Below are 12,787 nucleotides of genomic sequence, written 5' to 3' on the forward strand. Positions count from 1 at the left end.
ACTAAATAAAAGGAAATGGTCACGTGAAGTTAGACATGAATTAATTCTACTCTGGAAGCAGGAAGGATGCCCAACAGATTTCATTAAGAGGCATGCCAGTGAAGACTGATGGATCAGGAAGTGCTGAAGAAGTGAGTGAAAAAAAAGGAATTGCAGGCAGCCATTATATACGGTTCAAAGGGACATGGTCAAGGAAATGGAGCTTGTTGAGTATGCAAGAAGACCTGCAGTGTTTTCTTATTGCTTGCTTGCTTGCGTGCTTGCTTGCATTCATAATGTGGCAAAGACTAAAACATACTTGTCTTGCAGGGAAAAAAAGCAAAAGAGGAGGACAGGCATTCCAAAACATGAAAGAAGTACAGGAATATGTGTTGGGTAAAGGTGATCTGGGGATGAAATGACAGTGTTTGCTATGACATGTGAAATGCTGAGCGCTTCCTTTGAGCTCCTGAAGAAACTATGTGCCTTTAATAGGAAGCACTCAGTTATTTGGTGGATTCGCCCCATCAGTAGGAAACCCTTGACTGTCACATGTGTCTGGCCCTGCAGTTGTGGAAGAGGGATTCCTGTCCACAAGAAATGGCAGATGTAACACTTCAGCTCCCCTGCCTCCAGCAAATTTAGATTCTGCAGGTATAAAAATGGGCCTTCAGCAGTTAAAATGTCAATAGTCTCTTATCAGTGGCATGCTATTAGCTGTGCCTCATTTTCCTGCACAGTTAGAAAAAGTGTACAAATTGGTTATGCAGATTTATCAGTTTGTTAGACAGCAAGACAAGCTCTGGTCATCTTATAGTATATCTTAGCACATTTTTCGCAGATGAGTGAAGACCAAAATGACTGATCACATCTTTGTTAAAGATTGCAGGGGGAGACACTGGGAAACTGTGGGAGTAGGAGTTCATCGAAGTAAATCACGTGAACTCTCTGTGTTAGTGCAGAGTGGCAGAGTGGACAGACAACCAGCATGATCCAGCCTGTCTGTTTTCATAAAACCAGTGAATCCCTGACTATAGGCTCTAAAGGGCTATGGCTGTGAAAACAATGGCTAAAACACCGCACTTAAAAATTACAGTGTTGGTGTCAGACAGTCCTGTCATTCAACCTTCATCACAGAAACAGAAAATATGCAAAGCATATTTGACAGTAGGGAAGAAAGATATAAATACAAGATAAGTTATTATCATGGAGGCTATAATTCCCTCTTCTCACCCATAATAGATCAGTCCAGAAGAAAGACTGTACAGTTTTAACAGATTTTGCAAAATCGGTGATACTGGGCAAATCAACATCGACTATGCTGTTGCAAATAGCACTTTTTGTACAAAGACAATACTCCTTTGTGGCAGTGCTGAATCAAGTTGATACAATAAAAATTCTGTGGGAAATAATGGCACTACTGCTAACTTGTTTCTGAATTCAATATAGAAAGATGTCTAGCAAGTGGGCAGTCAGAAATGAACACATTACCTATCCCCTTTCAAAAAGGGATAAAAATACATCCCTAGAAAGTTCACTTCATTCTGGCAAGGGGGTGGAAAGATTTTCGCCATTTTCTCATCAACTAGAATGCTTTTCACAGCCAACAAATCACAAGGTACAGTTGGATATAAGACCACTTCTGTAGGAAAATGTGTTCATGTTAAAAATGAATAGAAATTATAGCAACAGAAGAAAATGAAACTTGCAAGCCTGGAGAAATAAAACAACTTGTTATTTATGATAAACAACAGGGGATTGTTGTAGGTCTGAAGCAATCAAAAGAATCTTGCACCACAAAGCAAATCTGAACAAAAATAATAATAATACTTAGAATTCAGACTTTTCATTTATTGAATTGTTTCTGTACAACAAGCTGCACAGAATAACACAATACATACTAATGCTCTGGAATTAGTAAAGAAACAGCCTAGTTGTAAAGGAATATAGAGCTATATAGAACAGAGAGCTATTATTTTGTTGGTTCGCATGTTTCTTACTCAAATACCTATTGTATGTACTTTTCTTCTCTGTCCAAAAAGTGTTCCTTACATTAGTTTTTAAGAGTGTAGGAGTGCATTTAATGATTAACTGGGAGAAATAACTGCTCAATAGTGCATTACTATGCGTGGACCTAAACTGGATCACAGTCTTTTATTTCAGTGGCTTTTCAATTCCCTGTGTTATTATTTTTATGGTATACTCCCCAGTCCAAAATCTGACTTCTTCCATGGCTTTTGATTTGCACCCTTGTTCACACTTGATACATCTGCTAAACTCAAAGGTGTGAATATAGCTTTTTCTCAAGGCCAAATCATAAGTCACAAAAAACTCAGTAATCACTGTCAGATTACGGATTTCTCCATTTTAAAAATTTTCAAACTGCTAACAAACTTTATCCCAGTCTGCTCAAAAAAATCGACATTCCAGTGGTGCACAAGTCAGGACACTATTTGGTCTTATCCTCATGTAAGAAAAACACTCTATGTCTATCAATGTCATCCACACAACTGAAATTGTTTACAAATTTTAAATTCAGGTACTTTTAATACTTAGACTTTCTCATATTCTTGCAATCTAATAAGAACTTTCCAGAAAGATGGTCTGAAGGATTTGTCAGGGAAATACTATTTTTCTTTTTATCCTCAGCTGCAGTTGCAAACACAGAAGGAAGAAACATTTTCCTCCAAAAAGTTTAGTATTGCTTGTGTGCCCAAAGCAGAAAGATTTTTCTCCCTCCTTGATGAAAACCAATAAAGCTTATTATCCTTGGAATAGCTAGAGAAAGGGAAGGAATTACCCTATTGTGCATTTCAAGTCTGTCAAAATACTTCCTGGCTCTTTTAGGGTACTGACGATCCCTCTCTAACAACTATTTTCTACAGCAGAGTCTTCATCATCTTGTTCAGTTATTCAGGAATAAACATACATACACAGCAAATACATCTTAAAAGCTGCTCAAATGCTAAAACTTGCCTGCATGAGAAGTGTATCCCTGAGTTTAAATAACGAACACCTCTGCAGTGTGCAGTCTATCTGAACTGACCTTTGAAGCTTTTGCTTGCAGAGAGCAAAGGGGACAAAATTCTTCGAACAGATTGTCATGACTTGTTCACCTCAGTCTTTCAAAGGCTACTGGACTGCCAAAAATTGTATTTTATTCACTAAGGAGGTGAATAAGAATATGGAAAGTTAATCACACAATATCAATAAAATGGGTAGAAATCATGCAATAAAATTACACTTCTCAATTTTATTGAAATTAAATGGAATTATTTTTGTATATGAAAAGAAGGTATACAATGATACAAAAAAAAGAATATCTATATAAAAGCTAGAAAAGGCAGAAATTTTCTAGCTACAAAGCATAAGCCATTCACTGGTTGTCTGGAATAAGAAAGAAGAATCAAAAGCTGGATATTTCCATAAGTGTCTTGTTCATACTTCATTGCACCTTCCTTTGAAGTGGGTGGCTTTGATCACTGTTCACAGGACAGTGGACCAAATGGACTTCCAGTGAGATACAACTTAACATTCCCGTGATCCCAAATTCTGCAGGATTCCTTCATGCTAGAAGACATTCAGCATGATGGATAATCTTCTGAGACTTTTCAGGAAGTAACAGATATCATAGATCATTTTTCTCTTTTACAAGAACTGTTTTTCTCAGCTTTGTTTATATTATTTTTAATGTGAATATTCCTCTCTTTTTACTGCCCCAGCAAATAACCTCACAGAAAAGTTTATGAAACCGGTGAATACAGCAATATAGAAAGTTGGTCAGAGAGAAGCTAGCAACAGGTGAATGAACCTGTCTGATTTACTTTTCAGTTCTGCAGCAGGACAGATCAACCCTGTATTTTTCTCCTTTCTCTTTACCCAAAAGCCCCATGGGAACATGTTCGTATGACTGTTATATGCTGCAGTAAGTTAAGGTTTTATTCAGAACACAGTTGTGCCAGGATAAAGCTGGTTCTCATGGATGTGTTTAGGACCAAATTTTGTTATTCCTTCTGCAACCTTACACAAACTGAAAATCAAGAACTGCAGACCATTGCTGACTAAAAAGTGCATGGGTCAAAGTCATGTTGGTGCGATCCTGTGATTTCTGTGGCTGTCTTTTGCCCAGGATTATTACTTTTAATTTGAACTGTTCAAAGTGATTTTTCTCTCTTTCTTTTTGGCACAAACCAGTGTATAGGGAAATGCTTCTGTAAGGAAACAAAATCTCCTTCATTTTGTGGAATCCACTAGACAATGAAGAATATTCAATTATATCCTCTCCAAATACATATTTAATTTCCCATGTTCCCAAAACTGTCTAAAAATATTACTGTTCCCCTTTCTCACTTTCTTTCTGTATATATATATATGTATTTTTTCTTATACTCTGAATCTTTCTTTTATGTTGAAAAATTGCCTTCACCACTGGAAGAACTACTATTAGTGTGTTCCATACAACCTTTGAGTCTCCTATAAAAGTCCCTCACTCTTCATGACAGCTGCTCTTGGCCCCAGAATTATTGGACCTAAGCCAAAGTTTTTCACAGTTCAGCAATATTTGTCCAATTCTTGTCATTTTATCACAGACATGTTGATAAAATCAGTAGAAAATACTTAAGAAAACTAACCTTTTGTTTACTAGAAGAAGACCACCAGCTTCCTTTTTGAAAGGGAAATATTTTCAATGAAAATTTCCATATTCCTAAAATCTCTAATTAGTTTCTGAAATATTCATATTCCAAAAAACCTATTTTTTGTTTAGTTTCTCTCCTGTCTCTCTCTCTCTTTGCTTTTTAAGAGTTTATTTCTTGATTGTCAAGGAAGGCAATATACTAACAGTGCATAAATTATTTTTGACTCTTCATTTTGTACAAATTTCTTGATGATAATCTAGTTTGTAAAGTCATAACGTGTGAAAGTAAAGGAGGCTGCTTGAAGAATTGTCCAGTTGCCAAGATGGCCCACGACTGTTCTCTCACTTCTTGGACATGGATCTTTGCACAACAGCATACCTTTTTGATCATCAAATACCAGGATTTTTCAACCTCACTGTTCTTGCAGCAGGTCCTGAAATCCAGCCAGAAACCTCCATTGCTTTAGTAACTACCAAATGTTTGCACATTAGGTGATACAGGATGACCGGGAGCCAGGTAGCCCATGGTCTGCTCTAGCAACACAGTGTCCTGGTTAAATTTCAATATTCCAATATTTCTTTCACTGATAAGTGAGTCTAGCTGTCTGAAAGATTGCCTCTTACACTGTAAGAATTTTTCTGCTGTAGAAACTAAATCCAGTGAAACACAACTTTCTGGGACCAGGGCCAGGTCACTCTCAGTTCAGTGGACTTATCTTTGAATTTGGAATTAAGGGCTCATGCATGTCTCCTTTCATGAGAGGCAAACCTCATTCTTTCAGTGATCCATTCCCTCAAATATCGAACTTGTGCTACCAGTAGACTGCACCTTTGCACACATGATGAGACTTTGCTGGCAAAAATTGCTATAGAGTTTTATTCCTCCTTGACTGAATATCTGTCACTTCCAAACTGCTGTTAATTGATGCCTTCTTGCTGTGGTGGTGGGAGTTTCAGAACAGATGTTAGTACAGCAATGAGCATGTTAAGGAAATTTAAAACATAAAAAGACTAACTTCTGCTTACAGTCTCTATATACTACTGCAGATTTATTGGAAAACAAAAGAAAGAATATACTTAGCTGATGGAGTGGGGTCTGAGAGTAACAGATTCACTGCATTTCTCAAATCAAAGCTATATGAATACACCTAATTCCATTCCTCCTTAAGTAGCATTTTAAATGTGCCACATATCTTTTTTCTGCACCAGGTAGGCATCTGGGATAGTAGGGTCTACTGATACACTGGGTTTTAATCCAGCACTAGTATCTAGCATGAGAGGCACAAGTCAGCTGAATTTAGAAAATATTGCTGTTAAATAATTACAGAGTATCTTTAAATTATGGCTTACTGTTTCTGAAAATGACTGTATCATCCATCAAAATATACTGTAAGCTTTTTAAATAAATGTATCATGTAAATGTATTTTGTAAGATTACATACAAATGCATTTTTTTCATTTGTATTCATATTTAATAGTAAGTCCATTATTTGAGATTCAAGATAGGATAAATCTAAATGTTTTATACTGCCCTATAAGTTATACAGTATAGTTTAATATTAAGATTTTACTAGACAGTTACACAGTACTCAGTTTTAATATGGAATACTTCCTCACGTTCATTATTGCCTATTTAGACTCATGTAAACTGACACTCCTGAAATAAGCAAGCTTTAAAATGTTAATATAAATGTTATGCCTCTTTTAATTGCAATAGACATCTCATTAAGTAATTTAATGCCGATGGGACCTCTTACCAATACACAAAAAACATGCTTTGCTCAGCTTTTATATACAGTACGATACGATGGAAAATATTTATTTTTTTTCTGTAACGTTCATCAGCTTTCCCTTTGCTCTCCATATCCTGTGTGAGGAAGCCCTAGCAGCAGTCTGTCTCAGTGGGCTGGGGTAGCTGGTTCAAATCAGAGCACCTTTATCAAGGCTGTACCTGCCTGCTCAGTATTAACAAGCAGGACCTGTTGGACACAACGTCGGGCAAAAGAGAGCCACCTAGACCATGGCCATGGTGGAATTAGTTCTTCATCTAGGTGGAGAGAAAAATATGTATGACATTTTCATTAGCCTAGAAGGCAGAAACATCTGGTTACTTGGTTCAGCTCATCAGCAGGAGAGCCTGTAGTTGATTAGCCCTTCTCTCAGTAGTAGGCGTTACTACAGTCAGTGGGAATTACTAAACATGGTTTAAGGGAACTGACGTTAATTTGGCTTGCCAAAATAATATGCAATTTTTTAAGGAGTTTGTGTTAATTAGTTGTATAATTTGATGTGATGTGATTGGGTTTGCACAAAGAAAAGCAGAACAGGGTTTGCTATTAGAAGCTGCAGTAGGAGAATCAAGAGGTGGCACTTAAATAGAGCACAGTATGAATTTGCAGCGGTGAAAGGCCTTAGTTCATGATCTAATTATGCAATGGGATTCCCTTTCTCAAGAGCTAAAAGCCTTTTAATTCATATTTTTTTGTTTTGAGATATTTTGTTTTGATTACTGTACTATTAATTCCTGTGCACCTACTATTTTACCACAGATTAAGTAAATTTGGATATCTCATTTTGGCCTGTTTTCTATAATATCCCATTTTTAGCAAAAAAGGATTAAGTAAAATGATACAATTAGGCAATTTGTAGATTGCATAAATTCTCATTGCATCTCTCTGCCTGCCTTTTACTCTTCATTCACTAACTTTTTCCCCACTATTATTGGCAATTTAGGCTTCCTTGCTACCTGTGAAATGGTAATCTAGTACTGATGTCAGAATTACCATTTCTGCCAGGCAAACCTGTGTCGTCTGGGGACTTTGAAACACAGATGAGGTAGTCAACATCCTCTCATTAAAAGAGCTTCCTGCCTGTTGGGTGGTGTTGGAAAAATTTTGGAAGGTTGCACTGAAGGGTTTCTGCTGAGGGGTCTGTCTGAACGAAAGGGCTGTTTGGGTTTTTTCCCAGGATTTGCTGAGTATGAGATTAGATGACTGAAGCAAATCTCAGAAGTAGCATACCTTTCCATGTTTCCCTGTTCTTCTCATCTTTCTTGTCTGTTTGGACATCAAGTTCTTCGGGCTGATGGCTATTTCTTCCCATGGGTTTGTACAGTGCTCTGCGGACTGGGTTGCAAGTCCCAGCAGTGGCTTCCAGGTACAGCTCTCATAGACGTCAGTTAATTAGCTCACAGCTCTCCCACTCTCTGCCACCCCGACCTAGTATTTTAACATTTCGTGTCACCTCCACAAGGAAGGCTATTTCCATAGGAAAGTCTGAAACATACAGTATGAGGTGTTAATATCCAAATTTAGCCACATACTTATTCAGGAGATTTGTCTCCTTAAGCTGTTTGTGTTGTTAATGGCTACTGCTTCAGATCACCCCTGAAGAGAGACTGTCTCCTCCACTAATTGTCAGGTGCCAAAAGTTAGGCAGCATGGACACACCTCAGGATTTCCGTTTCTATCATTCTGCAAGAAAACAGCTTGATAGCTGTGTTTGAAACCCTGTCCCCTCCGGGGATGGCCAAGAAGTAGAGAAAAACTTAATTGTATGTCACTTGAGAGAGGTCCTCTGGGGACCGACGTTTTCTACAAACTCACTGGGCAATGGAGAACCTTCTTACACGCTACTGAAAGTTTGCCTGAACCTTGCATGCTGACGCACAAACTTCTCAGAGGCGTTTGCAAATCCCAGAGTTGCCTGAAATCTCATACAATGCAAGGTTTTCTAGGATACAAGGTTCCCTTATAAATGTTTCACAGAGCTCTCCTCTTCAAGTTTCTAAAAAGATGCACTGCATAATTTATGGGATGCTCTGTTCAATATCCAACCCCTGTGAAAAAGCACTGTAGTTTAGGTACAACTTCATACAGAATAGCAAGTCCACCAAACACAGAAGAGAGAAGAGTCATAATAGACTCTTTGTCTGAACTATCAAGGCTTGGAAGATAGGAGCTTACTAGTGGCAAGTTTTAAGAGCCAGAGGTATAGAAAGACTTGTGTCAAAGGAAGCATGTGTAGTAGGTAGTGAAGTGGAGTTAGTATTACACGTAAATAAGAGTAAAGTATACGAGCACAAAAGGCTATACTTCCATTGGGCGGATCTAGTAACAGAAAAAGAAAAAAAAAAAAACAAAACCAAAAACATTTCACTCACACAGGCCAGCACTGAGGATGCCTGGAGAGATTCCAGGTAATTTCCATTAGGTTCAGCAAGACCGCCAGTGTCCATCAGGGAGGTTATCTGTGCAAAGCTGAGCTGTCCATCATGGGATCACCTGGACCCTTTATGGAATTAGAGCCTTATAATGCTTACATGCTTGCTGTTTATTTTCTGTTTGAATATCAGTTATTATTGAAACCCTATTTGATTACCTTGAGCAGTCATTTGGTATATATACAGCAATTTATAGTTACTATTTAGCCCCTTACGCACACTACCTACCCTACTGCCAGCATTGCCTGTTTCTGACATGCCCTCAATTATCTGTCTCTTTGACTGTTGCCACCTATTTTATGCCTAGCTTTCAAGCTCATGGAGAGTGTATTTCTCTATTTCTTTCAAGGTTTTTCAGAATGAGATTCTATATTTTGTTCTGTATTTTCTCTCCCATCTATCACAGTAGTGTCCATGACTGGGAATACTAGGAAGTACAATAATGCTAATACTAAGCAAGGTAGATAGGAGACAATTAATGCATCTGAGAAACACTAGAAAATAAATGTGTAATTTTGTTCACTAAGGACACTTCATATAAAAGGATGTTGTACGGCCAATGGTTTGATTACTTGTTGTAAGCTGCTTAAGACACAGTACAGCAAACAGACTTGAAAAGCTCATCATTATTATCAATTCCTGTGCTATATATGGGTAAAGATCTCTTACATCAGAAAGATATGTCCCTAAACCATTTATTAATTCACCAATCTATATTAATTGTAAAAGAACTTTGAGCAGGTAAATTGGTTCCAGAGAATATGAAGAAATTTTTCAGATTTTACTTGGATGCAGAGAAAGATATGGATATAGAGATTATTAGTGAATTTCCTTTCTTATCAAAACTGCCTTCTCTTTTTTTCCATCTCTCCTGTCTCCTTCACTTCACCAAGTGATATCCGAAGGACTTAAGCCAGGCAATTTTCCTACTTTGTAGTGAATTACCCAGGTAGCCTGAAAACAATTGCTGAATGAATGGATTTTAAAGTCAGCAATGGTATCATTATTGAGGGAGATACAGAAGAGATAGCTGAGCCTTACCTAGAACAACAAGGCTGTGATTTCTTATGCACCTGCATACACTGCAGTATTCCCAGATGAACTTCTAGACTCATGAAATGCAACAACAGGGTTTTAATCTGTGTCCATGGCACTAAGATTTCACCTGATGTGTTCACCCAGAATTTTCCTGGAGGGCCTGAAAAACTGGAGACTGTTCTACTATCATTTTTGTTCCTGTTACCCACATATATTTTCCCTGTGAAATGTGTTTCAGCTTGGGAGTGCCCAGTCCTGTGAAACGTAAATTAGTCAGAGGTGCAGAAGAAATCACAAGGAAATCTAGCAGAAGAGAAAGTACTGACATTACAGAACAGTTCCTCTAGATATGCACATCCCTTTGCTTTATAACTCATGATTTTAAAATGTTCTTCATCTTTTGAAACAGGGGTGAATTCTTCATGCTTCACCTCATCCAGAGGTGATGATTCCAATTTTTCAATCAGTATAGTTTCAAATAAGAGTTTGACTAAATACTTACCCCTGTTTAAAAAAAAAATTAAAAAAAAAAAAATCAAGCACTATTAAAACTTCTTGAAACTTCTTATTCTAGCAGTCAAATACAAAAGGCCAGCAACCTAAATTTAGAAAAGTTTCTGTGTACCTAACTTTAAAATTACCCATTCTCAAAAAAGCCATTTGTAAGCATTTGAAAATGAGTTACTATTCACACTGAGCTAAAAATTGCTTTTTTTAACCTTTTAGCTGCTGACTTTTTCCTAAGACTATGTAAGACTGGAGCTCTTTACCTTAAAAATGTCCTAAGTTTTATTCAAGCATCCTCTGATGTTTGGATCTTGAAGAAAACTACGGAACCACATCATGTTATGGCTGTGGACTTAAGGACACATCAATGTCACAGGTTAAGTGCTTTATTTGAGGATCTGCAAAATGTCAAAACAAAGAAACAGTGATAGGCAATATAATTAGACTGAGTCACAAGGTATTTGCAGAAAGGAGGGAAAATGGCCCATTCGACTTAACTTTCACATTCCTAAATTCTAAGTACTATGCTGCCCATCTAGGAGAGGCCAAACATAGATCTGGTATGGGATTGTGCAGTAAGATCCCCAAATTAAACAATTAAGCAATACAATTAAACAGCTGATTTTTTTTTTATTTTTTTTTTTTTATATATATAATATAAAGGTTTAAGCGCAAGGAGGCAACAAGGATTCACTGTATGGCAACATTCCATTATGAAACTCAGTTACACAGCAAAACTATCAGTTTTCTCTTGTTACCTTCCAAGAAAATGCTGTTACTTTCTGGAAGACATTATGCTCAATTAATCCCTAGTAGCATTGAGGGATGCTAGCTGCATGTTCCTTTACCAGAAGTATCCTGTGCACTGTCAAGAAGGCAGGCTAATTTGCACAGCTACCCTCCAGCAGGGATTTTACCATTAGACTGGGTCTAAGTCCAAACTCTGTTTTTACCTCCAACCTTCCCTTCCCACTTCCCTGTATATGCTCCTGAGCCATTTGTTTACGTGCAAAATCTGATGACATTACTAACTTTTCCTGCTCTTTAGTCTTTTTTCTCCCCCTCCAGATTCAATTTTTGCTTTCGTCCCTTCCACCTCTGCAAAATCTGCTGAGAAGAAAGGGTAATTAACCACCACCAGGCCTGTGTTCCTGGAGCTAGGTTACCAATCTGCCTAATTTAAAACTGACTCCAGTATCTCCACACTGCATGCAGTCACTTCTGTCTTCTGACTGCAACATAGATATAAATTTAGTTCAAGAACGCTTTGGAGAGGGAGGCTGTCTTTTCATTACGTGCTCAATATCCATTATAATGGAACCTGGCTTCTAGTTCAGGGCCTGAAGGCATATCACAATGCAAATAATAGACAATAATGATAATACAAAGAAAATTTTCATCACAAGAAACTTGATTAGTCTCCTGCATCCTGGGTAAAAGTGTCTATGTTTGTATAAAGTTTTGCAAGTTTTGTTTTGTGTTTTTAAATACAGTGCCAGTTAAGACTAATTCCCTATTTCTCCGGATTTCCATGCAGATTTATGTCCCAGTATTCCATTCACTTAGCTGATGTTTGAAATGCATGTCTGAAATTACTGTACCATCCCAAATTTAAACTTATGTAATCTCCACAGCAACAATTGTATCTGAGTAACAAATTGTTTGTTAAATGGAATTGGAAATTATCAGCTATGTGGATTATTTCTTGTGATATTCTTGCAATACTATGCTTTCATTCACACGCTGTTAAACACTTACTGTGACATGCAGCAATGTTTTCAAGATGCCCTACAGCTCCCAAAGGTATCATCATGAGAATTTGAGGTCTTGGCAGTTTCTTGATGGGATGGGATTTAAAGTAATATCTGTACATTGCTTTCTTGTCTGAACATTACCTCTAATAGCATATTCAGCTATATCTTCTTTTCTCTCTTCACTCATACAGAGATGGGAAGAGCCTACAAGAGAAACAATCGACTTGTGGTAGACTTGGAGTTTAGACGAACAGGTGATTTGATCACTCAAAGGGCTGCTCTGGATCAGTAGTGTTAGTCCTATAGTGACCGCACATGAGCAGGAATAAGCTTTCTTTTGGGTTAATTTGAAGAAACTTTTCTACACACCAAATTAATGACATGATTTATTTTTCTATTTTCATTATTAATTTTGGTTTAAGTCCCTCTTTGGCCCCTAGTACGCAGTAAAGATAACTGATTGTAGTAAAGAAATAATTTAAGAAAAATCAATAGAAAATACTTCTATGGCAAAATAATTGCCCATACACGCATATCAAACACCATAGCAAGAATACGGATAAGTACCAATTTAATTATTTTCATAGAAGTTTATAGGCAGATCTGCCCTAGCAGAACTTAATTTTAAGAATAATTTTATAAGATTTGTGT

General features: G+C 37.3%; 2 long non-coding RNA genes across 3 annotated transcripts in view; one reads left to right on the plus strand and one right to left on the minus strand.

Moving 5' to 3' along the window:
- The window catches only part of LOC115604247, a 168,435-nt gene that overhangs the window by 139,849 nt on the left and 15,799 nt on the right, over nucleotides 1–12,787 (plus strand). The window contains exon 4 of one of the 2 annotated variants that reach the window (XR_003990186.1): nucleotides 12,328–12,390. The exons of the other annotated variant lie outside the window; for it this stretch is intronic. This is a non-coding gene — a long non-coding RNA (uncharacterized LOC115604247). The remainder of the gene's footprint in view (nucleotides 1–12,327; nucleotides 12,391–12,787) is intronic. 2 annotated transcript variants of the gene reach the window in all.
- The window catches only part of LOC115604244, a 107,060-nt gene that overhangs the window by 10,464 nt on the left and 83,809 nt on the right, over nucleotides 1–12,787 (minus strand). The window lies entirely within an intron of this gene.

This window comes from Strigops habroptila, chromosome 2, assembly GCF_004027225.2.
Source record: "Strigops habroptila isolate Jane chromosome 2, bStrHab1.2.pri, whole genome shotgun sequence".
Taxonomy (NCBI): Eukaryota; Metazoa; Chordata; class Aves; order Psittaciformes; family Psittacidae; genus Strigops; species Strigops habroptila.